Here is a 27,579-nt window from a genome sequence, read left to right on the forward strand (position 1 = left end):
CTATCACTATGACTTTTTAGAACATTTTTACAAGAATATGAAAAGCCATGTTTGGAGCTACTTATTTCCTCTTATTTTTTAACACTAAGGTTACAAGACATTAACACTTGATTTCTCCTCTTCCTTAAGAACAATGTTCAATGTTCCTCTGCAAATCATACTTCACTTACTTGAGCAGTAGCTGTTGGAGTTTGGGGTTTGTAGTGAGCATTATCACACTAATATAGACAATAAGTGTTAAACTCATATTTTTTCAACAGTTTTGATATTTTTGTGTAATACATTTACAGATCAATGAAGACTTAGGGAAAACAGTAATTTAAGTCTATGAGCAAAGCTGTATCTCTATATCTCTTGAGGCAATGCGACCAATAAGACACACAAAAAGATGCTATACACATCTTCTCTGATATAAACTTTAAACCATTTCTGTGCTTATGATGATAATTACCCTGGATACATCAGTAAGAGACTTTTTCAGCTACCTTGATTAATTGTCATTTCCTAGGCAAGTCAGGTTAAAAACACATTTCTTTTTTTGGAATTCAAGGAAACTTGTCCATGCCTTCATGCCAGTATGTGAATTCAACCAACATGTGATAAGTGTTATATACTATTTTTGATAGGACACAGTGGAGATATATATATATATATATATATATATATATATAAATACATTTAATTCTACTTCTTCCATTGTTTCTAGTGTAAATTTGTACCTTGTTTTCTTTTATTTCTTTCTCTAGATAGTTTTCCTTCTAAATTCCATAACTTCTTATCCTATTTAGCAGTACAACTGGCCAAAATATACTGTCTCATTACTCAGTGAGATGAGGTACAGACTCCAAGAAGACTGTGGGGTTTATGTTCCATTGTAAGACTGTTGTGTTTTTTATAGCCTGCAACATATTGGGAGTAGGTTAAGGTCTGTAATCTTATTTTATTCTTTAGAGTTTATTATGCCCTATTATTTGTTAAAAAGAATAACTTGTTTTCAGTTTTGGCTCATTTGTTGAAGGAATTCTAGGTGTTTGGTCCTGATGATTTTTATTTTTTGAGGCTATTCTATTAACAGTAGTAGTATGAGGCTTCCAAGACAGCTGAAAATTCAAGCCTTTGCATCTTCTTTAACACATAGAAGTAATATAAATATTTATTAAAAAATAGAAAGGAAGAAAAAACTGTCGTTACTTTAAATATAAAAAAGAAAGAGATCTTTTCTCATGAAAAGTACTTTCTTTGTCATGTTTTGCTTTTATACATTTATATTACAGGCTCAACATGTTCCTTATTGGTTTCCTAATGTCCTATTATTTGATTTATTTGTCTAAAATGTCACCAAAGAAGTACATATGATTTTCTAAGCAAATCTCTGAAACAATATTGTAAATAATGTAGAAAAGTATAGTCATTATCTCCTGATTTTTCCCTGACAGAAAAGGACAACATGATTTATAATATCTTCCAATTTTGAATCACAGAACCAGAGAATCACAGAATGGTGGGGTTTGGAAGAGATTTCTAAAGATCATCTAGTCCAAACCCCCCTGCTCAAGCAGGTCCACCTAGGTCAGGTCACTCAGGTTTTGAAAACTTCCAGAGAAGGAGACTCTGAAACCTTCCTGGGCAGCCTGTGCCAATGCTCCTTCATCCTTAAAGTAAAGAAGTTTTTCCTTAAGTGTAGCTTTATGTTCCAGCTTTTGTCCATTATCCCTAGTCATATCACTGGTTGGTACAGAAGGAAGTGTTGCCCCATCCTCTTTACATACTCCTTTTAAATTAAATATTAATGAAGTCCCCCCCCCCCCCCCCCCCGTCTCCAGACTGAACAGTCCCAGGTCCCTCATAAGAAAGATGCTCCTGATCATCTAGGTGGCCCTGTGGTGTACTCTCCTTAGAAGTTCCCTGTTCTTGAGCTGGGGAGCCCAAAACTGGAAACAATACTCCAGATAAGTCCAAAAGAACAAATGGTTTGTTTTTTTGGAGTGGGGTTTTGTTGTCTCCTCAGAGGCATACAGTTTAATTTCTAGTGCTCCTACACCATTATGTCTGCAAATCCCATGATACCAGCAAGGTGCTCCACTCCTTCACTCCAGAAACATATATTCCAGAAACAATCTTTGTACTAATTAGCTCTATATAGGGTATGAGGTCCTAGAACAGAAGGGATACACATCAAACATATCTCCTGTGTAATCCTATGGTCTTTCACTATGAGCACTCTCCAGCAGAAGCGCCATCTCTTTACATGGTTAAAAGCACATTTGCAATTTTGTCATAAGAAAACATACATAAATAGAGAAGAATATATAAAAGTTAGCAATAACAAAAAGAGCATTCTGCCTTCACTGCAGCTGTTAGTGAATATGTAGTTAGGAACATGAGTAAAGCATCAATAATACTTCCCTAGAATACTTTCCAAGACTCCAGCAGATTATGATGTAGATTACAATAATTCTGCTACAGATGATGACTTTGCTTTATAGAAGTCTTTGATGAATTTTATTCTAGAAATATGGTCCGCTGTTTCTGATCTTATACAATCTTAAAACATTTGTATTTTGACAGATAATTATTACTTTCTCATAACATGTGAAAAAGAAATACTTTCCTTAGATCTTCTCTGGCCTCAAAGTTTTGTTATATTTAAAAGCTCTTAAAAGTTGTCCCGCTGTATAGTTAAAATGGATTCAATCAGAGTTGCTCAGCAGAACTGAAAGTACATTGAAAGTACTGGTTCAGACAAACACAAAACTGAAAAAAAACTACTATAGAAATTATGGTGTATACTGAATGCTAATGTATTAAGAACTCTTTGCATTTCAAGGATGGGTAAATGTTTGAAGTGGTTTAGTCCTAGCTGGGTGCCAGATTCTTTCACTCTCTCTCTTAAGCTGGACAAGGGAGAGAGAAATACAAGAAATTTGAGAGTTAAGATAAGGACGGGGAGATTACTCAGCAATTAGCATCAGGGGCAAAACAGACTCAACTTGGGGAGCAAATTGATTTATTAATGAACAATCAGAACAAAGTGGGGAAAATGAGAAATAAAACCAAATCTTGAAACATCTGCCCCCACCTCTCCTTCCAGAAACTCTCCTTCCTTCCCATGCAGTGGTGCAGGTGATGGGGAATGGGGGTTGCAGTCAGTTCATTACAGATGGACTTTGCTGCTACTTATTCTGAGGAGGAGCCTCATCACACTTCCCACTGCTACACTGTGGGGTCTCTCCCACTGGTAATGGTCTTTTATGAACTTCTCCCAATTGGGTCCTTCCCACAAGTCACAGTTCTTCACGAACTGCTCCAGCCTGATACAGGGGCAGTTTCCCATGCACTGCCCCAACATGGGGCATGCAAACCTGCTCTGTCAAGGGCTCCTGTCTTCTCAAAGACTCCCAGATTATGCCAGGAACTTGCTCCAGGGTGAGCTTCCCATGGAGTCACAGCCTGCCTAATTTCAGAGTCCACCCACTCCAGTGGGGGGTCCTCCATGAGCTGCAAGTGGATTTCTGCTCCCCGGTGCACCTCCATGGACTTCTCAAATATTTTATTCGGAGAAGTGTTACTTCAGCCATTAATTGAATTTCTCAACTTCACTTAATTTATATTACTCAGGATAATATCAGTATACCTCAAATTATTTGAAAATGTACTGTGATCTGAAGGAATTGTTTTCACAGAAGGATGAAGGCAAGCTATTTTGATTATATGCAGTCAAACTGGAGTTAGTTCAGTCATCCATATGGAAATCATGCTGAAAGCGTCTATATTATTATACACCGGAAAATGTCTGTTGTAGTTATCCACTTGTGGGTTTTTTTTAAAAAAAAAATTATCCATAAACAAACACAAAATGCCAAAACCAGAGGAAAAAAAAAAAAACAAACAAAAACCAGTCAAAACAGAAAGGGGTAGCTGCTGTTACTGTATCTAGTGTACAAGAGAAAATGGATTTTCTTCTACATTTAACAGAAAGAAATAGGGAATAATTTCTCATCTCTGTTTTTCTCTCCATCCATACTTCCTATCTCATCCCACGCTATATCATCTATCCTCTTCTCTCTTTGTATCTCTGTTCCTATAATTTCCGCAAAGATAAGCCTGACTTTTTTTTTCCAAAGCTTTATTTCTAATGCCTGGAAACACAACACTTCCAATAATAACTTATAAATGACAAATAGTAACTTCTGGCTGCATAGTAACATCTCCAAAATAACACCTTTTGGAAGGTCATCTTGTAAGTTCGATCTCAGTGTTTTGGTACAACTTTCAGCATGGAGGAATTTCAAAGATGTGAAAAAATACCAGGATTTGGTAAGAACTTCAGTTATCTTTATTATTTCTTCTTCTCTTCATTCATAATTGATGTATGAAGAATAACAGTCCCAAGCAAAAAAAAAACGTGAGCTATTGCATTCAAATAAAACTCTTCTTAAATTCATTCAGTTCCCCTGAATACACTGTTTGTGCCAGATTTATAATAGCCTAAGGGAACTCTTCAGTATTTGCTTCAGCCAGTTGAGGCATATTTTGCTTTAATATTTATATTTTTTATTTTCTACAACAGTTCAGTATGTCATTCTTCAAAGATAGCTAGGTTTGCCAACATACAGAATCAGTCTCCTTAAAATGAAAAATAGGATAAAAGTAGTTAAAAATCATGTCTTTCTGTAAAGATACATAGTATAATATTTCCCATGTCATATACATTTTCTGTCTTAATTATTTTGTTTTTCCCTCTATTCACTCCTGGTCTACCCATAGCATTTGACTTCCCTAATAGCTGGTCTCTTAATGGTGAAGTTGTGATTAGATATAAGGAAAGTGATTTCCCTGGAAATAGAAACTATGATATAGTATGCAAAAGATTTTAGAATATTTCTATTACTACTTACTTCCAGCCAGCAGTTTTTGTATTTCTTATAAAAAATGGAAAAGCTGACACTTTTTTTAATTAATAGTAGCTCATTTAAAAATGTACACCTCTTCCTCCTTCCTACTCTACAACTGTTTCCTTCTATTGTTATAGGAAAGTTCCATTTAAATATAAGAAAAAATTATTTTATTGTGAGGTTGATGGAGCAGTGGCACAGGCTGCCCAGAGGGGTTGTGGAGTCTCCTTCCTTGGAGGTCTTCAAGACTCGCCTGGACATGCAACCTGAACTAGGTGAACCTGCTTCTTCAGGGGGGTTGGACTAGATGATCTCTAAAGGTCCCTTCCAGCTCTACCATTCTATGACTCTATAATTTATTTTATATCAACACAGTTACAAATATACAAAATATGTTAGCACATGTCCAAGTGCACACTTTCTTCATTTTCAGTAAGACTGTTGCTGTAGACCAAAGCATTTACTTAGACTTGAACAATGTAACTGCACTAAAAGGAACTTCTAGGGTTTATAATTTACATCCTCTATTTGTGTCGTTTCACTCACTCTTTAATTTCAGCTGATTGCAAACACACCTGTTAAGGCTTTGTTGAAGTTTGATGAAGGAAATGCAGAAATACATACTGCTTCACCCTGAACTCGCTTCCCGAGAACTAATAGTTACCATGCAATGTATAACAGAGACTTTCTCTCTTTTCTCTATATAGTCACCTGATAGTCTTTCTGAGATAGAAACTTCGCATTTCTGAAAGATTCTTGAAAAAACCACTAATGTAATATGTGCATTTATAACCTGAAATTAGGCTTACTAATTTTAACAAAGTGGTTATTCAATTTGCATCTTGATGTACAGTAGGATAAAGAGAATAACTTTCAAACTTTCCAAGTAACATATAATAGTAATTTTAAACTAAAGATTGATATATAAAAAGGAATCTGACCATATTTATATCCAGATAGGTCATTTAAATCTTTTTCATCAATGTAATTTTCCAATCAGACTTACAAACCATTAACTGGCATGTACCAATGGGGAAGCACTGCTTTGTCAAACGCTGTTTCAGTATGTATGTAAATAATGTAGTTTAAATTTTCATACCTAGGCATAAATATTTTTTACCTTTGTATATACAAAAAAGCAGATGAACAAATAATTTTATTCTGAAAAGTACACATTCTGCTTTCAATATGAAAGTTTTTTTAAATGTTGGTCTTAAATGATTAGGTTAATTTTTTTTTTTCTTCTCTTTTATTGTCCACTTCACTTTTACATACTTTTTTAATTTTAGTTAATGTCTTTCCTTTATCTTTTTCAAGAAAAATCTTTACTTTTGCATCAGCCAATTTTCATTGACTGGGAAGAGCAAAAGACTTCTTTTTTTCTCTTTTTTTCTAGAGAACTCAAGTTACATTTTTCTTGGCTAATATTACTTGAATTCATCAAAGATAAAGAAGGATCTCCCAGTGTTGCAGCATAGCTTTCTAAAACATTGTCATCCTAGAGAAATTCTTTAATATAAAAATTACTTACTGTACACAAAGTAATCCTTACTTCACAAAGATGAAGAATTTCAGGTCAGAGAAACTAAGTAACATCAGCTACAGAATGTCAGCCTCAGAGTTGGTAGTCTTATAATAGAAGCAACAACAAACAATCTGCTTCTCTAATCACCTACTGAAGCTCAAATTTTTATGTTCATTAATCCCCTTTTCTAGTTTTGTTTTCTGGTTTTTTGTTTGTTTGGTTGGTTGTTTTTTTAAAATAAACCAAGACCTGTATAATCTCAGACGTGATGGATTTGTGTGAAGATGTTTTTTCTTGGTAAAACGGGGAGAGGACTGCAGTTCTGCCCCCATAAACAGTTCTTAAAACTTCCCCCCGACTTTGAGTTTTGGACCCACCTCTGCAATTAGTATTTAAGAATGGAGATTTTCAATGCATAGGAGGAGGTGGAAGAGTAGGGCAAGATGGAGGTGACCACACAAAGCCCACAGTCAGAGGAGGAAGGGAGGAGGAGTACTGGATGGGATACCCCCTTGCAGCCTGCAGTGAGAGTGCAGCCCTTCTCCTTGCAACCTATGGAGGGTAACGGAAGGACTAATGATTGCCAGCAGCTCCTAGAGGACCCCATAACAGTGGAGGTGAGTTTTGGAGAATCCATGCAAGAGGGGAAGAATGTTTTGTACTCCAACCCATGGGAGGCAGAGAGAAGCTACAGCCCTCGACATGAACGGGTATTGGAGCAGTCCATGTAAGGCTGACTGGTGTTTGAGGGATCCTGTGCTGGAGCAGGGAGGACTGGTAAGGAGTCCTCCTGCCTTGATTAGAGACAAGTGGCAGGAGCAATTTGGAAAAGACTGACTGAAAACACCGTTCCCTGCCACCTGAAGCTGTTCAGAGTAGGAGGAGATAAAACAATGGGATCAGGTGCCTGAACCTGGAAAGAGGGGAGATATGGGGAGAAGCTGGTCTTAAAGGGGCCAGTCATACTTTTCACCATTGACCCATTCTGTATTGTTTTTGGTTGGATATTTTGGTTTGTTATGATTTTGGCTAGTGGCAAATTAAATTAAGTTTTATTTTCTTCTCCAAGTAGCCTTGTATGTTTTGCCTAGGACTGTAACTGGTGATCCCTCTCTGTCTTTAGGAGATTCCAAAGGCCCTTGATACTTATGGCTGATCATGTTCCTTTGTTCCTAGATGGGCCTAAACCATGACAATGGACAAGGCAAATTGGTAGTGACACATATTTGTATTTCTTTCCAATGTTTACAAACTCCAGATGGAATCCATTTTTGTATTAAATGGAGTTCTTTTCTAGTCTTTCAAAAATTTTTCATACTATTTTTAAGCACTCATTTTACTCATCATTCTTCCTTCAATACATTTCAATATATTCTTCCTACAATACATTTAAAAAAATCAGAGTGTGTCTGTGTTTCTAAAGAGAGAGACCAATACCATTTTTCAGTTTCTAACATCTGCTATCCTAATGCTTACTGATAAATCAAATGCATCCCTTTAATTATTTTATTTATTTATTTATCTCTTTCTTTCTTCCTTTTTTCCTTTAAAAAAAAAAAAAAAGTATTAACATCTTTCCAAAGACCACTACCGTTGAGTATACCAAATTAAGTAAAATACTTTTAAGTGTCAATTTCCATGGGTTGTGGACTTAAAATTCTGTTGATGAATTAAATCACCAAATGTATCCTATCTTCAAAACACTTAAGACTCTTAAAATTTAGGATGCCTCACATAAGCCAATTGTCAAATGCAAATTATTTAACTTTTGATTAAAAAGTGATTTAAATGGTAAATTACTTTTTCCAAATGCAGAGTTGATTAACTTTTCATTAAAAACCATCATCAAATAATAGAAATTATTTGTTCTTAATATTACATTATTTCTTCGAATTAAATGAAGAATAGATTTAGATAAAATCGCTAAAATATTTCTGTTATTTCCTCTCTAGTTATCAGAGTGTGTTGGAACCAAGTCTATCCATGCTAAAATAAAGAACAGAGTTAAGATCAAAGACATTGCTTTTGGTATGCTTCACCAGAGTTCTTGGGCATTCCTTGGATTATTCACTGAAATTATTCACTGCAAGTCAGACAATAACAGATGTGCAGGCAGATGTGGTTCCCAGACAAACAGCTAACACAGAGTCCATCTGTAGGAAAATAATGAAAGATTGGTGAGGAGTTTTCAACACACTCAAGCAACTTGCATCTCTCAAGCATGTGCATCACACCCATTGTTTAGTTTTGTGTGCTCAGCAAGTAGAATATTTCTGTTCAGATAACATAGACCTGCAGTACACTCAGAGGCACCTATTGGACATGCTTAAGATTTCTACCCTTGTGTGGAAAAAATCAAAGAATAGTGGAAAGCTATACCTGAAAAACAATTCCAGATATACAGGCAAAAACATTAAGTTCAAAATCTTCTCCTGGAAAGGATCAAGGTCTGCCATGGCTGTGTCCCTGCTTGCATACTTCTGCCCAGGCGTTGTGTCAGAGATCTCCTGTTTATGAGGTAATGAGAATAAATTTACTATTGGTAAATATGTTCTTGCATCCTGTTTGCATTGACTCATACATCATCTCATAACTAATAAGGAAAAGAGTTGTGGAATAAAACATGATTATATTATGGCTGACCATTGTAGACTGATTTTGAAAAGTAGTCCCTTTCGACAGGACATACTTAGTGTTGTTAGCTTATATGAATTTAACTGGTTTTAGATACTTTCCATAAGTTACTTTTTTGGGGAATACAGTTTAGAGCTGACATTTGTTTCATCAAAGCAAAAGGTCACGTTCCAGACTCAGATGAGAAAACTCACTTTTTTTTTTTTTTTTTGTGCAATCTACTATACATTTTTTTTTACAATCTACCATAGTAAGTGAAATTTTACTTTGTAGTGAAAGTTGGAACTAACATCTAGAAAAATCTCCAGAGAAATTTGGTACAGGGAATTTTTTTATTTTGTTTTGCTTGGGTTTTCTTATTTTATTTGAAGTTCCTAAAATTTAAAGTTAGACATATCATGGACAGGCAAGTTGAAGTGATGACTGAACTCAAAGAGACATCAGTGATTAGGGAGAACTACCTATCCAGTAATCAGAACTCACAAATCTCTACATTAAAGACAGAGATGAAGTTATGATGAATGCATGTACTGTTGTCATGAAAACTGTTACAACTCTGAGTAGTCAAACCTGAAAAGTGAAGAATGAAAACAAAGAAAGAAGGCTAAGAAGGAATATTTGAGTTCTTGGTACTAAAAAAGAAGCAGGGCAAAAGAATCAAATGAAAAATAATACCTATGCTTTTTGTTTAATGCCTTCCCTAATATAGAAATTCATATCATCTTCTATGGAAGTTTTTCTGCTTCAAATTCTTTGACAAATGATAATAACTAAAAGATTTTATTAGAAAGGATTTTGGCTACAAAGTTAAAACATAAATATTTCAAAAGCCAATCCCTTTTTTTTTGCTATATTAATTCAAAGATGGAGCAATATTTCTCATACAAAAAAAAAGACTTAACATTAACTGCATTAGTACAGAGAGTTTAGTACCGAAGTTATACTCTCTGCATATTGTCAGAGTATAAATGCTCTGTTATAACACATTTCAGTGCTTTAAATTCTCATATATGCACGCTTTCTACCTTTGCATTCAATTTACTAAATCTTCAAAGACTGTCTGCTGTGGTTTTCAGTCGTAGAAGGAATACTTAAAAGTGCCATTTTTATTTTATAGAGACATCCTACTGTGATGAAGAGGAAAAAAAAGTCTCTCAAGTTTCAGCTTTCAAACTCATTTGTGTTTTGAACCATGGACATTATTATTTTTCATCACAAATTCTGTATTGATCATTGATTATAGGATGACAAATGACTCTCAGAACACAGTAATTCAGCTTTCATTTGTTTAAACACTCTAGAGCTATAGTGTTTGCAGAAGGAAATTCTGGGGTAGCTTTCAGGGTAAGTTTTCAATATTGCAAGGCTGGATGTGTGGTTTCAGGTAAATTCAGCAACTCCTTGAAACTTACTCAACTGTCCCTAGGTTCTTGTCATAATTTTAGCATGATTCACAGACCATTGTTTTCATGGTGGTATGTGAGATGTACCAAAATCTATGTACCAAGATGTCTTTAGGTGTCCTGGTTTAGGCCCATCAGGGAACAAAAGACCATGATTAGCCTCAAGTACCAAAGACCTGAGGTTTGCCAAAGGGCAGGGAGATCTTAATTGCCGCTTAAGGTCCAGGACAAAACAGACCAGGCCACTCTTTACTGTGTCTTCACTGCAACCCACACCCCATTACCAAGTAAAAACAACTCCTTGCTAAACCATGACATTAAGATAAACTTGCTTTAAAATTTTCCCAAAATATTGTTCACAATCCAGCTGGAAATATCACCAATTCAGTTTAAGAAACAGTGGACTGCAATTCAGACTAAAACATACTAGCAAAAGCTAATATATTACTGGTACTGAAGTAATGGATAGACCTGTGCTAAAACTTCACAAATTAATAAATTTCACTGAATGAGGACCAAGAAGACTTATTTATAAGAGAAAACAAATTATGTACAGCTCTTTTCTGAATTGGTAAATTTTCAGTCAATCCCATTCTCCTTTTAGTAGGGTTTTTTTCATAGTAGCTAGTCTGAAGCTGTGTTTTGGATTTGTACTGGAAACAGCGTTGATAACACATGGACATTTAATAGTTATTGCTGAGAAGTTTTTACACAGAATCAAGAACTTTTCTACATCACCCCAACCCACCAACAGGTAGGTAAGGGGGAGACAACACAGATGAGACAGCTGAGACCTCAAATGACAAAAGGAATGTCCCATACGTTCTGATTTTATGCTTAGCCAAAAAAGTTGGAGAAAGAAGGAAGAGGGAGATATTCAAAGTGATTGTGCTTGTCCACACGAGTTAAAGCAGTTTTTTTTGGCTGATGATGACTAGGTTAATGATCATTTGAGCCGTCTGGATGTACATAAATCCATGGGCCCCAATGGGATGCACCCACAGGTATTGAAGGATCTGGCGGAAGTCTTTGCTAAACCACTCTCCATCATATTCAGTAAGTCATGGAGAACAGGAGAGGTGCCTGAGGACTGGAGGAGAGCAAATGGCACTCCTGTCTTCAAAAAGAGCAAGAAGGTGGAGCCAGATAACTACAGACTGGTCAGCCTCACATCCATTCCTGGAAAGGTGATGGAACAACTTATCCTGCATTTAGAGGACAAGAGGGTCATTGGGAGCAGTCAACATGGTTTTACCAAAGGGAAGTCATGTTTGAGGAACCTGATAGTCTTTTATGAAGATGTAACCAGATGGATAGATGGTGGTAGTGCAGTGGATACGGATTGTCTTGATTTCAGTAAAGCATTTGATATCATCTCCTACAGGATCCGTGCAGCAAAACTGAGAAAATGTGGGCTGGATGATCAGGTAGTGAGATGAAGTGTTAAATGGCTGAAGGAAAGAAGGCAGAGAGTTGTGATCAATGGGGAAGGGCCTAGTTGGAGGCCTGACTTAGGTAGAGTCCCTCCGGGGTCAGTGATGGGTTTGGTATTGTTAAATACATTAGTTAATAACTTTGATGAGGGAATAGAGGGAACTGCCAGCAAGTTTGCTGATGATACTAAACTGGGGGGAACAGCTGACACATCAGAAGGCTGTGCTGCCATTCAATGAGACCTGGACAGGCTGGAGAGTTGGCCGGTGAGAAATCTAACGAAATTCAGCAAGGGCAAGTGTAGAGTGTTGCATCTGGGAAAGAATAACCCCATGTACCAGTACAGGTTGGGGAATGAACTCTTAGAGTAGCATAAGGGAAAGGGAGCTAGGGGTCCTGGTGGACAGCAGGATGACCATGAGCCAGCCATGTGCCCTCACGGCCAAGAAGGCCAGTGGCATCTTGGGATGTGTTAGAAGGGCTGTGGTTAGTAGATTGAGAGAGGTTCTCCTCACCCTCTACCCTACCCTTGTGAGACCACATCTGGAATATTGTGTCCAGTTCTGGGCCCCTCAGTTCAAGAAGAACAGGGAGCTGCTGGAGAGAGTTCACTGCAGGGCGACCAAGATGATGGAGTGGAGCATCTCCCTTATGATGAAAGGCTGAGGGAGCTGGGGCTCTTTAGCTTGGAGGAGACTGAGGGGTGACCTCATTAATGTTTACAGATATGTCAAAGGGTGGATGTCTGGAGGATGGAGCCAGATGCACAAGGGCAATGGGTACAAGCTCGAACATAGGAGGTTCCAAAAAAACATAAGGAAAAACTACTTCACTATGAGGGTGATGGAGCACTGGAACAAGCTACCCAGATAGATTGTGGAATCTGCTTTCTCTGGAGATATTAAAAACTCATGTGGATGAGTTCCTGTGTGACCTACTCTAGGTGGTCCTGCTCCGGCAAGGAAGTTGGACTAGATGATCTCTCAAGATCCTTTCAAACCCTTGTTCTGTGATGATGTACCCTACATTTCTAGAGATATCTGAACACCTGCCTGCAAATGGACAATGATGAAGGAATTCATTGCTTTCATTTGATTGAGCAAAAATTTGAACATATAAAGCCTGAAGAGTGAAGAAAGGAAGGAATTGAAATAAATTAGGAGGATATCATGATTTAACTCTAGATATCAACTAAACACTGCATAGCTGAAGTAAAGCTTTCAACAGTCTCCCGCAATATCCACTTGGAGAAACTGGTTGCCCATGGCTTGAACGGACATACTTTGCAATGGGTAGAAAACTGGCTGGAGAGAGAGGCCCAGAGACCCGTAGTAAATGGAGTTAAATCCAGTTGTTGACCAATCACCAGTGTGTTCTCCAGGGCTCAGTATCAGGGTCTGTTTTGTTTAATAACTTTATTAACGATCTGCATTAGGGGATCAAGTACATCCTTGGTAAGTTTGCTGACAAGGGCAACCTGGATGGGTGTGTAGATCTGCTTGAGGAGAGGAAGGCTATTCAGAGGGACCTGGACAGGCTGGAAGAGTGGGCTGGGGTCAATTGTATGATGTTCAACAAGGCCAAGTGCTGGGTCCTGCACTTGCATGACAAAAATCCCATGCAACACTACAGGCTTAAGCAGAGTGACTGGAGAGCTAACTGACAGAGAAGGATGTGGATGTGTTCATTGACTGTCAGCTGAATATGAGCCAGCAGTGTGCCCAGATGGCCAAGAAGGCCAATGACATCCTGGCTTGTAGCAGAAATAGTGTGAACAGCAGGGCCAATGAAGCAATTGTCCCCCTGTACTTGTGGTGAGGCCACACCTTCAATACCGTGTTCAGTTTTGGGCCCATCACTGTGAGAAGGGCATTGAGGTGCTGGAGTGTGTCCAGAAATGGGCAATGAAGCTGATGAAGGGCCTGGAGAGCAAGTCTTATGAGGAGCAGCTGAGGAAACTGGAATTATTTAGCCCTGAGGAGGCCGAGAGGAGTTATGATCACTCTCCTACAATTGCCAGAAAGCAAGTTGTAGTGAGGTGGGGGGTTCATGTCTCCAGTAGGACAAAAGGAAATGGGCTCAAGTTACACCAGAGGAGGTTTAAAATGGAGATTCAGAGGAAATTTTTCACTAAGAGTGTTATTAAGCATTTGGAAGAGGCTGCTCAGAGAGATGGTGGAGTCATCATCCCTAGAGATATTTAAAAGACTCATAAATGGGGTTTATTTTAGTGATAGGCTTGTCAGCATTAGGCTAGTGGCTGGACTAGATGATCTTAAAGGTCTTTTTCAACCATAATTATTCTGATTCTATGATTTTGTAAAAGCAAAATCTGATTGACTAAGCACAAGAATGTGCTGCTCTATGCTGCATGTATAACTTTGCCATCAGGCCTGTGCCATACTGTGCATATCCATTGGCTAAAGGATAAACATAGCCCACTCACAGTAACTGAGGGTTTTGTAGGCAGCTCCCACTCATTTGATAAAGCTGGGGTCTTTTTTCTGAGATTATAACATAGAAAGTTAGATGAGTTCCTATTTGATGGAATAAAAAGTTCTTTGAATAACCAATCAATACTAGCCAGTAAGTAAACTGCAACCCTAGAAGACCATAAAGGGAGAGGAACAAAAAAGTCCAGATACTGTAAGAAAAAATAAGCGTTTGCCCAGTCATATAAGAATACACTGGTTTAAAGTATACATAATCATCAGCAGAATAATTTTATGTTGCATAAGAAAATTAATGTGTTGAAATAACAGCTATGAGGTAGGGATACAGTATGGACACAGAAAAACAAACAAATAAAAGTTCTGAACCACTATGATTGCTCTTTTCCAAACTTGCATTTCAAATTCAAAATCTTTATGTAAATAGTGTTACATTTCATACCTTTTCATTTCATTAGCATTCACAGGATCATAGATATACTTAAAAGATTTAAAGTTCAACAAACATCAGTTCTCCCTCAAAATATGATTAAGGTAATTAAATCCAAGTAGTTCCTGAAAGCAAAGACTTAGCAGGATATACAAAACAATTTGTTTATATATTGGGTATGAAGAGTGTCTTGAGGTCTTTAAAATTGGAAATTGGGCTTTGAAATGGGGACAATGAGAGAGACACAAAAGGAAAAGGAAATTATTACCTTACATAATAATTTAAGCCTAATTGTTGAAGTTGTTATTGATGTTTCAAAAGAAAGTTGTCCAGGAAAGATCCCTAGGCAATAAATTATGGTATGATAATGCTAATTTCAGCACACAGTAAGTGATAAATATAGTCAAACTCATATTATTAGCTACCATCAAACTACATGTCATAAGAAATTAAATTGGCAGCATAAAACTGGAAAGAGAATTAGGATGATCAGAATTAAATATATGTCAGTATCAGAATACTTCAACATGTGTTTTGCGGGAAAAAGCATATGTCCAGCATATAATCCAGAAATGAATGTCCATTATAGTAATGAAAACTGTCATCAGAAACATAGAAGGATCACAGACTAGATGAGAATTGGATTCCAACAAGCCAGAAGGAAATCACTATTGGGAAAGAAATTGAGGCAGAGGGAGATTCTGTCAGATAAAGAGCAATGTTGATGAAAGACCTGGAGCACCTTGAACTGACATTTAATCAGAATCATATTTTTTCTCCCTTCTGTGCTGTAACTTCAAGAAATTCAATCAGCTTGTTGAGGCTTTGAAAATAAATTTTAGGTGTAAGTACAGATTTCTTGTAGTTAACTCCAATTTGTTGTGAGTTTCCTCTTTCATCCTTGACATTCATATATTGCTATGATCACATCTTAAACATAAGCATATACTTAAGTCAGTGTACTTTGGCTTTAATACAACAACAAAATCATCAAAGATCTTAACAGAAGAAGTAACTTGAAATAAAGCAAAATAGCTTTCATCTAACAAAAGTATCTAGTGTTCTTTTAAGCTCTGTTGAATATATTGCCAGGGCTGCAGCTGCAGCTTCAGGAGGGCACAGATCTCCCATGAAGACTGTTTTGAGGATGTCACATGATAACTTAGACCGTGTTGAAATGGCACATCTATGCTCAGACATGTTAATCCCTTCCTATCTGATTTACATGCCTAGAAAATCTTGAATGGAAAAAAAAATGTGAAAATAATATTTTTAGAGGGGTGTGATTTATAAAGAGCATGACTATTTTGTTGCTAATCAATCATTTCATTGAACACTACTGAAATCACTAGTATCAGCATGAAATAGTAAAAAACTGATGAGATGAGGTAACATCCTATTCTTGGTTTTGTTATGATGCTGAACATGCAGGAGTAAAACCCTTTAACTTCAAACAATCTGTTTTCCCACTTGCTATTAAAAAATGAAAAATGATTCAGTGTTCAGTAAAGATTTATCAAGACACTAACCCCAAAGTCAAATCAACTGTGGATAGAATTCATACATACGTAATGGGGTTAAAAACCTCAATGCTGTGGCCTTACAAATATATTTTATTGCTTGATGTTAGAAAACAGTCCCTATAGGGCCCTTGTGCATTTTAGAGAAAGAGAGAAGTTGAGAAACTGCTTAGGTGACAGGGATATAAAGAAAGTGGAAAGGAGAGGGAAGGAGAGAGGAAAGGTGAGGTCACATAATATTACTCCCTTTTTTTTCTCAGAGGAAATTAGCTAGCACTTGTATAGCAAGGGAAGGATACTGGATAAGAGGAATGAGGATGACTTGAAAGAAAAAGTGTTGAAATAAAATATGAGATTAAAAACATAAGAATTCAGTGGAGGAAATAAAGTAGCTCATGCATATTCTAGTTTATATTCCCCAGAGGGTTAGAGAAAGCATTATTAGTGATGTGACCGTGTGAGTGAACTCTGAAGTAAGAGACTGGAACAAAGGACCAAGGGTAAAGAAGAAGAAAATCTGGAAAAGTCAGTCATCCTCAGTCATAGATAGTAAAATGCTTTAATTTGTTTTTCTAGTTTACTTTACGGCACTACTCCACTCTGATGAGAGCAGGAGGTCACTTCTTTCCTGGAAAACATCTTGAAATTATCATCTTTGGAGAAACTTCTGAAACAACCAGGAAGAAGGGCATCAGGAAAAGATACTGCAGCAGAGGTGCAGAGACCGAAACTTTTTGAGTTTATTGATTTATTCTTTTTTTTTAAAAAAGCAGGTGAAGACAGCAGTTTTTCTGTAAGGTCCTCAATAAATTGGGGTCTAGTCATACCATAAGAGCAAAGGGAAAAGAGGTCAAAAGCAATGCTGAAAGGGTTAAACAGAGGCACAATTAGTGCAGGCAGTCTAGAAGTCCACTGAGAATACTGATAGCTCAGCATTTGATTTTTAAGGAAGATGAAGGAACAAAGAGTGCCAGCTTGGTAATGTAATGGTTCTGTGCTGATTAAGTACTTAGTGAAGGGTTAAGTACTTGAAACTCCCTGAGAATTTCACTCTGGGTTAAGTGCACTCAGCATGTGGCTCGGTGAGCCTTGTGCATCAAAAAAACAGTTTTTGAGACTATGATCATTCACTGTCAGGTTGTTTATGTATCGCACAGTATGAATTTTTGAATGAATTGTAAAAATAAGTAGCTTGCTTTATTGACATTTATTCTTCCTATCTTTCTCTGTTCCCCTTCTGCAGTTTGACATTCAAAAGATGGTAATTTTTCTAGGAAGATATGAAGACTAATAGTAAACATTTGGGGCTAGGGGATATTTTGTTTTCAAAGCATTTCTTGAAGCTGTGGTAATACAGTTATAGAAACCATTTTTTGCAACATCACTTTTGAATCCTTTACAGATTATCTATAGCCATATCAATGCTCTGGCTTTTTCCTAGAACATTTTGTGGCATATTTTTTTCCTTCTGTGTCAATTGTATCATTTTTTTCATTGTCACTTGGCCACTGAATACATATATTGTATTACAGCCACACTTCTACACTACAATACATAAAATGCTTGTGGTAATCAATGTCCATCTCTTTATTTAATATCAAACCCAAATAATGTAATATCTTCTCCATGTTCATCAATTACCTTTAAATGTAATATCATTGTGATAATTTCCCTTGTGGTTTGGTTACCATTGGCTCGCAGAAGAATTTAGTAATTAGCTTTGAGGTCAAACCTCTCAATTTGATTGATTAATCAGATTTTGAAAAAAAAAATCAAAGATGACTGTGGCCAGAAAAAAAATGTTGTTACTATAATGAAGGTAGAGATACTTTTATACCTTAGTTGGGTTTACTTGTCTTGGGTTTACTTTGCAAGGTTTTTGGTGGAGTGGGCTGCAGGGATGACCTCTGTGAGAAAAGGCCAAGGACTGCCTCCATGACAGACATAAACAGTTCCATCGAGCTCCAAAAATGGACCCATTGCTGGAGAATTCTGAGTCCATCAGCCAAGCTGTTGGTGACCTGAGAAAACATGTTCAAGGATGGGTAAAAAACACTTCATATTGTCAACTGTGAGAGAGGAGTGAGAAAATGTGAAACAGACTTGAAGATACCAACATCAAAGAAGGAGGCGAAGGAGGTGTTTCAGGCACCACAGCAAATTTTCCTCTGAAGCCGAAGGAAAAGACTCTGATGAAAATCTTGCCCTCCCAAAAGGTGGAAGAAAAGTATTTTTAGTTTTATCTTTCTTTCTTACCATTTTACTCTGTTTTTGATGGGTAATAAATGAAATTAATTTCCTCAAGTTGAGCCTGTGGTGGTAATTGTTAAACAATCTCCCTTTCTTTATCTCAACCAATAAGCTTTGTCTCTCTACTGTTGAGGAGGGGAATGAGAGAATGGCTTGGTGGGCACCTGTCAGCCAGCCAATGATAAGACATCATCTCTTTATGCTTTAATGAAAAAAAAAAGACAAGAGAAAAACTGATTATTAAAAAACAATCAGGATCATTTCTTTGTAGCAAATCAATCAGAATAATGCTAATTACATATACTCTAGTGGGCTTGTATTAATTTCTTAGTATTTAAAATGAAGTACAAATCAAACATAGATCCTAGTAGTAGCCAAAAAGCATAACTGCCTTTTTGTTGACTGAAAAGACAATGTTATTTAGTTCACTGCATTATAATGGCTTATAAATTATTTCAGATGCATAGAACCCTAATAAAACACTAGAAACAGTATTTAATAAAAGTATGTAAGGATATTTTATTTTAGAGACATGTAAGGTGAATTGTGTGAAATTTTGAATGTCTTACCTATAAACTGAATGATATAAATACGTATTTGTTTATGTTTGTCTATTATGTTCAATGTGCAAGAGCACAGACATTTAGAAAAGGCACTAAGGTGTCTTGGAATCTTGGAATAATTTTGGAATGTTTGAAAAAGTAGCATGAAACATGTAATTTTACACAAAATGGTAGAGTATAAATTCATATGTAGAATTATAACAGTTATATATTTGCCCATATTCTTGCGCCAGCAAATGTAATGCTTGACTCAAATTATTACTGTTGTATGACTCTAGGAAGCTCCATAAAAAGGGTATCTGTAGTTATGTCGTCTACAAATTAACCTGAACTAACATGGAGTCAGTTTGGGATTTGGTTTAGAAAAAACTGGTTAACAGATATCTTTCCTAAACCTATCTTGGTCTAACTTCCAGGAAATTCTTGCAACCTACAGATATCTACTCTCCAAATACACTTAAGGCAGAAGAGAATTAAAACATGAAGCTCCCAGCTCTTGAAGAAATGTTCTACACAGTACGTAGACAGTCATATAGAGTATACGTGACTTTATCTTTTGCAATCTGCGCAAACTAGGTTTGATCGGAACATGACAAGCACATGGAGCCTCAGGCAGAGGGAAATCTGTTGACTGAATCCCATATACAGAATCACAAGTTCCTTTGCGAAAGCTAAAGGAATCTAGAGGAACAAATTCAGACTTTTCAGTACAATTTCTTCTCTCATTACAAATGCATATAGTGAAAATTTGCATTAAGTGTTTATGTGACACTTAATAAGATGTCAAGACAATGGAAAAGAGAATTAACTTCAGACAAAAGATTTCATTTTTCACCATTAATACAGAATTGATCATATTACCTTCAGTCTTGTGGGACATCATTTTAGAAGTGCCACATATGTGGCCTTGGATATACTTTATTGTGAGAGAAATAGTCACACTGACTTTACTCTTGGAAAGTATTCTGTGATCTCAATAAGAATTACTTAGCTTGCTTTCATCTTATGATTTTTTTTAATGTAATTCTTAAGCTTTGGTGTGAGTACCTTCTAGATAGTAATATTTTATTGTCTGAGTTACTTTGACTTATTTTATTTCTCAGTCCATCTTTCTAGTTCTTCTATCTAATTAACGTTCCTATTTTAATTCTCTTCAGCTTGTCTATATCTTTCTAAAAGTTCAGGTACATCTGAACGTACACTGAAAACTCAGTATTAACTTGTTATTCATTACTGATTAATCATCATGAAGCCCCATTGAAATCCTGCCTTTAATTTTCCAGTATTTTAATGTTAAGATTGATTTAGTGTTGCTAATTCCCTTATTTCCCCCTTATTCTGAACATAGAATTTACAAATCACTTTTCCAAGTTTATAATTTTGCCTTATTCCACTAGGGATTAATTTTAAATTTTACCTATTGTTTTCGTAAACCTAGTACTTATTCCATCTTCCATATCACCAATAGAGCCATGACATCGCTCTTTGTTAAAATCACTGAATTTCTAGACAAAAGAAATGCAGTAGATACACTTTATCTAGGATTCAGTGAAGTGGTTGATATGGTTCATTCAGATGACACAGTTCAAAAGTAGGGAATGTAGTTTCTTACAAAGAATTGTAGAACAGATAAAGAACCAACTGAACTAAAACCAAGAAGCTCTTCTTAAAGAAGATCTATTATTTGCAGTGAGATTACTAATGCAATTCTTTGAGTTTTGCTCTTAGGACAAACAATATTTAATATTTCCATTAACAGTCTTGAAAGAAAAAATTGACAAGAGGTACAAAGATTTGCAGATAACCATATGGAGTAAACACATCAGCAGCACAGAGAAATATTGGAATAGCAGAAAGGGAGAACTGGCTGATAAAAGTTTTATCTTCAAGATAAAAGTAATAAAAAGGCTATGAAATTTAACAGTTGAAAGTGCAAAGTAGTGCAGTAAAGGATTCAATAAGGCATTTTTAGTTTTTATAAAATGAGACATTGATCAACTGAAAACAGTGGATGAAAAGAAGCCAATGGATGTAGTTTTTCTGAATATTATTACAGCTTTTGATACTGTCCCTCACAGTATAGACTGGCCAGTTGTGGGATGAGTGGATTCAGGGTACATTGGGTGAATAATTGGCTGAAGGGCAGAGCTCAAGGAGTTTTGGCAAATGGGATTACATCTGGCTAGTAACTGGTGACCAGCAGTGTCCTTTAACGTTCCATTTTAGGGCCAATTCTGTTCAATGTATTTATCAATTATCTGGATCTAGTAGCTCAATGGAATGTTAGTAAGTTTGCTGATGGTACCAGACTGGGAGGTTTGAGAGTTGAGACATCTTGCAGAGTCAACTAGAGAGATTGGAGGATTGGGAAATTATAAATTAGGTTATGTTTAGCAAGTAAAAATGCTGGATTATGGACCTGGAAGAGTGTAATACTGGGCACAAGTATAAACTGGGAGAGGAGTGACAGGAGAGCAGCCCTGTAGAAAGGGATCTGGAGGTGCTGGTTAACAGCAAGCATACAGTCAGCAGTATATCTTGGCATTATATAACAAGTGCATTACATAACAAGGCAGTCGAAAGAGGTGATTATCTCACTATATTCAGTATTTGTGTGGCTTCAATTTGAATATCGCATGCAGTACCAGTCCCAAAATTCAAGATGGATGAAAAGGTGTTCATAATGCATCCAGAGGAAGGCAACAAGCTGGTGAAAGGGCTGGAAGGAATGTCCTATGAGGAGTGGCTAAGGACTTTGGCTTTGTCTAGTTTGGAGAAAAGGAGTCTGAGAAGTGACCTCTTTGTTCTCTACAGATTCCTGACAAGGGGAAGTGGGGAGGGAAGTGCTGGTCTCTTCTTCCTGGAATCCAACAGCAGGAATGGTTCAAAGTTGTATCAGTCAAGGGAAATTTAGACTGGACATTAGAAGGCATCTCTTTACTGGAGGGTGGTCAAGGTGAACAGGCTTCCTAGAGAGGTGGTTCATGCCCCAGGTGTATCAGGATTTTAGGGGCATTTGAACAACATCTTTATTGGCATGCCTTAACTTTTGATCACTGTAGATGATCATTTTAAGTCCCTTGCAATTGAAATATTCTATTCTGTTCTGTTCTATTCAAGGAGGTAGATGATTATGTGAGTCACCATTATAATGCTGTTGGCTACAGAACTAGCGTGGCTGTAGATGTGCAAATTACAGTACAAATAGGGAGTCATTTTTGCAATATACTTGGGAAGTTACTGGAAGCATTTATATAACTCACTCTCAACTAACAAATGTTGACACTTCTTGCATGTGAATCATCAAGAAACCTTCTATAATTGATACAAAATAATATATACTGTAAGAATACTTAATCTCACCTAAAAATGTCAATAAAATTTAATATTAAAAATAATTAGTGTGGGGTTTTCTTTGCTGAGAAGCTAACAATTAAAATACAATCAAACAAATCTGGAAATATACAGATTAATTTAATTTTTTTTTAATTCAAATTACTTCAGAGCCTAGATGATGAATAAGCTAAGTACATGAAAATTAGAAAGAAAAATTGTAGCTGAATTTTGACTCCTGTTTGGAACATGCTGAAGAATTCTTACTGACCTTACTGAGTGAAATGGACTAAAATAAGCTTGAGAACAGAAAGCTTTGGCTACTGGAAAATTTAAGAGTCAAGTGTCTTATCACATCAGTATTAAAGGATAGCTTCCATTAAGTACATCTTTATTATTTCTTATTAAAATATCTAAATTTTACTTTACACGGTTCCCTGTTGATCTCTTTGTCTCTCTATCTTGTTTTCCTATCCTATCTATTCCTCGTGTTCCAGTCTGACCACAGAAGTTGTTTAAAGTCTGAAAAAAAAAAGAAGCTACCAATTTCTCAGTTTAGTCACATCCACCTCAAAAAATGTCTCCTGGCTGTCATCCATGTGTTTAAAACAGGAAGTCTACTCCCACAACAAACATACTTTGTCTGATTCAGTCTAAACTGTATCTCCATTAAAATAACAAACAAATATATGCTCAATCTGGAGAGCGTATCAGCTCCAGTGTTACTGTTTTAGTCTACCAGTTGCTCTACACAGTTAACTCTGTAAAAAGTCACCAAGTTATCTATTTGAGTCACCACATGATATATTTATGTGTGACTCTTATTTGATTATATAAGACACTCCATATTATTTAGTCATATTTGACATCTTCTTTTGTATATGTCTATTCATTTATTTAATCCATGCAATCCATTGTAATCTTGGTTGAATAAAGGTGGAGTAAAAAAAAAATCTGTGTCACTTCAAAGGTGTTGTTATACTCTTACAGCTACAGATTAAAATCAGCATCAAAGTTAGATAACTCGTGCAAAAAGATTTTTTTTTTAAAGTTGTCTATCTAAATACTTTATACTGCTTTTTTTTTTTCCCTGTAATTATTTTTAGATTGTTTATATGTCTCTGTTACCTGCAAGTCTCATTGTGTGGGAGGAGAACAATCTGAAAACTTATTTTGAATTTGAACATCAACTTTACAACACACTCTTCCAGGAAAAGTTCTGATTCCCTTCACCTAACTGTTTTGAAGGAATCTTTATTCATTTCTCAATTTTCTTTCCATTATAACTATTTATTTGGGTGGGGTATGATAAGTTCCACATGCAAAAAGTAATGAAAATATTTTAGGCAAAGATTAGGATTCTCTGTTCTCCTTTCTCTTCTAGAATGTGATAAATGGTAATGTTTGCAGGCTGATGAGAAGCATTTCCACATTCCTTGTATTAAGAATTCATGAAAAGGAATCTTAACTCTGTGGTAAATTAGATTTCATGTCTCTATATTAGTCTAGATCCCTGATTTAAAAAATACCAGATTTCGGAAGTATTTCTATCTGCTTCAAAGAAAATTGTCAGTTCTTTCTCTTAACCACTTAATAGAGAAACTACAAATCATGTTGACTAAAGGCAAACACAATTCCAATAGAAAAATGTTTTTAGTTTCTACTTATTTATCTCAGTGTTAGCCATTACCTGTTAGACTGACTTCCATCTTGTTTATATTGATCCTCATCCAATTTTCTCATTAAAGAGGTTACAGAATTTCAGTCTTGATGGATTTAGGACAAAAAAAGCACATTGTAATACACAGAGAACAAGTGAAAAATTTGTATCAGTGTCGTGGTTTGACCCCAGCCCACAACTGAACACCACACAACCACTCTCTAAGAGAATAGAAAAAGTGAGAAAACTCATTGGTTGTGATATAATCAGTTTAATAAGTAAAGCAAAAACCATACACATGTGCAAAACAAGGAATTCTTTCACTTATTCCCATCAGGCAGGTGTTCAGCCATCTCCAGGAAAGCAGGGCTCCATCCTGTCTAACAGCTACTTGTGAATACAGATACCATCACTCTGAATATAACCCTCTTCCTACTTCTTTCCCCATTTTTGTGTGCTGAGTATGATGTCATATGGTCTGGGATACCTCTTTGTTCAGTTGGGGTCAGCTGTCCTTGCTGTATTCTCTCCAATCTCATTGTTCACCCCTAGCCCACTGGTTGGGGGGAATGGTATGAGGAACAGAAAGTGTCTCAAATCTTTGTACATACCTCTCAGAAATAACTGTGAAAAATCCCTATGTTACCAACACTGTAACCAACACAAATCCAAAACGTAGCCCCATGCTAACTACTATGAAGAAAATTAGCTTTATCCCAGTCAAAAACAGCACAAAAAATTAGTTAGAAAAAGGTACCTTCTCATTATATAACAAAAGTTTTGGAAATTATTTTCACCTTGCAGAAAGCAACCTCTTCTGCTGGTTAGAAAAAAGTGGGTTTCTACTCCTTTTATTTTTTTTTAGGAAAGAATGATAAAAATAGAGTTTAAAAGAGAAAAACAGGTTTTACCCTATTATTTATTGTTAATATTCTATTAATCCAATAATCTACAAAAAAGTCTAAATTATTCCTGGTAACTCTTAAAGTAAAAATTTCACTTTTGTTTTTCCAAATGAAAACAACAAAAAAATAAGGAGAGTCAAAGACAGAGAAAGCCAGAAAAGTCTTTAAATGTTTATCATCAGAACATAGAGTGACATTTTGCATTTATTTTAATGATATTCTGACTAAAAAATAAGTCTCAGTTCCACTTATAAATACCAATGCAAGCAGACCTATTGCATTTGCAATAATGTCTCAGTTCTAGATATAGGTAAATAAATAGTCCGCTACTATTCAAAATGACAAGTATTATTTTTGTATTTTGAGTTCTTCATGTCTTGAAATTTTTAAGGAGGCAATTTTTTTATATCTATCCACATTCCTGAAAGAAAGTTTAAGAAAAAGACTTACAGCTTCCAGCAGCCAAAGTGCTTGAGCCTTAGAATGTATTTGTATTCCAGATTTCCTAGTTTTTCCCAATGAAACTATGACCTTAAATGTTCTTTATTTGGAAGTTTTGTCTTAGGAGCTTAAGAACTAAAGAGCCTGAGCCCACCTGTCTTGAACTGATACAGTTACTCTTGTATCCTTTTCTGAAGCAAGGATTGCAGTTCTGTTCAGAGCTTTAGACAGTAGAAAACTTATTTTATCAGGCTTATCAGCTAGACAGAAACAGTTGCAAGCATAGATAGTATTGAACTTTTTCTTTTCAGTGATAACATTAGATTGGAAATGAGAATGACGCTGTTTACTCCTTGATCCAGTAATCTTGCACAAGCAGGCACAGTTGATGAGAATCAACAGCTATTGAACTCCTTCAGCTATTGCTTGTTGCTGAGATACAAAAGTTTGTTAACCGCTAATATGATTATTGCTAATAAGTCTTTAATTTACTCTGCTTGAGAAGTTAAACCTAACAGTGACTTAGAATGTCATTATTGAGACTAGCAGAAACTAAAAAAAAAAATCATCATTTTAATGTCAGGTAAATCATAGAATGGTAGGATTGGAAGAGACCTTTAGAGATCACCTAGTTCAACCCTCCTGCAGAAGTAAAGGTACATAAAATGCCAGTCTAACAAAAATGATCAAGTCATAGCAGCCAGATTTATGGCATTCAACTGCAGGTAAAAAAAAAGCTTAAATTTAATTTAAGATAACCATCTAACCTCTGCTTTTACTCATAGATAATATCCATTAAAGATCTAGTGTGGTGGGTTATCTTTGGCTGGCTGCTAGATACTCACCGAGACACTCACTCACTATCTAATCAAAATTATGTGGGGGAAAAAAAAAAAAAAAGAGTGAAAAAAGATCATGGGTTGAGATAAAACCAGGGTGATTGTTTATCAATTACCATCACAGGTAAAACAGGCTCAACTTGAGGAAAAGTAATTTAATTTTTATCAATTAAAAATAGAGTTTGATGATAAGAAACAAAGACAAAACTAAAACCACTTACTTTTCACCTCCTCTTTCTTCTCAGGTTCAATTTCAATCACGTCTCTTCCACCTGTTCCCACTCCAAGTAGTTCAGGAGTATAAGGAATGTGGTTTGCCATCAGTTTGTAACACATTTTTCCACTCCTCCAGTATGGGTTCCTTCACAGGAGACACAAGCTTCTCAAAACCATCAGTCCTTCCCAAGGGCTGCAGTTCTTCAAGAACAGCTCCAGCATGGGTGTATTGTGTTTGTGTTGTAAGGATTTGGTAAGGGGGCAGCTAACAGATTGTCTTCTGTGAGAATCTGCTAGAAGCTTTCCCTGTCTCCTATATTGCCAATCTTAATTGGCTCCAACATGGACCCACCATTGGTCAAGGCTGAACCAATCAGCAACAGTGGTAACATCTCTGTGATAACATCTTTAAGAAAAGGAAAAAAATTACAGTGTAAAAGCAATTGCATCAAGGAGGGAGGGGTGAGAATATGTGTGAAAGAACTCTTCAGATACCAATGTTAGTGAATAAAGAGAGAAGTACTCCAAGTGCCTGTAGCGCAGAGTATGATGAGGCCATTCCCCTACAACCCATGGAAGTTTACAATTGGAGAAGATATCCACCTGCAACACACAGATTACACAATACCAGAACAGGTGGGTACCCAAAGGAAGCTCTGGAGTAGGCTCCAGACAGGAGCTAATGCAATTTGTAGGAGGGACTGACACAGTAGATGTTTGTGAAGAGCTGCAGCTATGCAAAGAGCCCACAATTTAGAAGTTTGTGAAGGACTGTCTCTCTTGGGAAGGATCCCATTTTAGAGCAGGCCAAGTGTGAGATTCTTCCCTTGAGGAGGAAGGAGCAACAAAGACAAGATGTGATTAAGTAGCTGCAGCCCCTATTCTCTGTCCTCCCGTGCTGCTCAGGGGCAAGAAGTAGAGAACTTAAGAGTGCAGTTCATCCTGGGAAGAAGGGAGGGTTGGGGGTAAAGTATTTTCAAGGTTTGTTTTTATTTCTCATCATCCTACCCTCGTTTGTCTGGTAATAAATCAAATCTTTTGTTTTCCCATGTGAAATCTATTTTGCCCTGACAGGAGGGGG

Source organism: Colius striatus, chromosome 1, assembly GCF_028858725.1.
Source record: "Colius striatus isolate bColStr4 chromosome 1, bColStr4.1.hap1, whole genome shotgun sequence".
Taxonomy (NCBI): domain Eukaryota; kingdom Metazoa; phylum Chordata; class Aves; order Coliiformes; family Coliidae; genus Colius; species Colius striatus.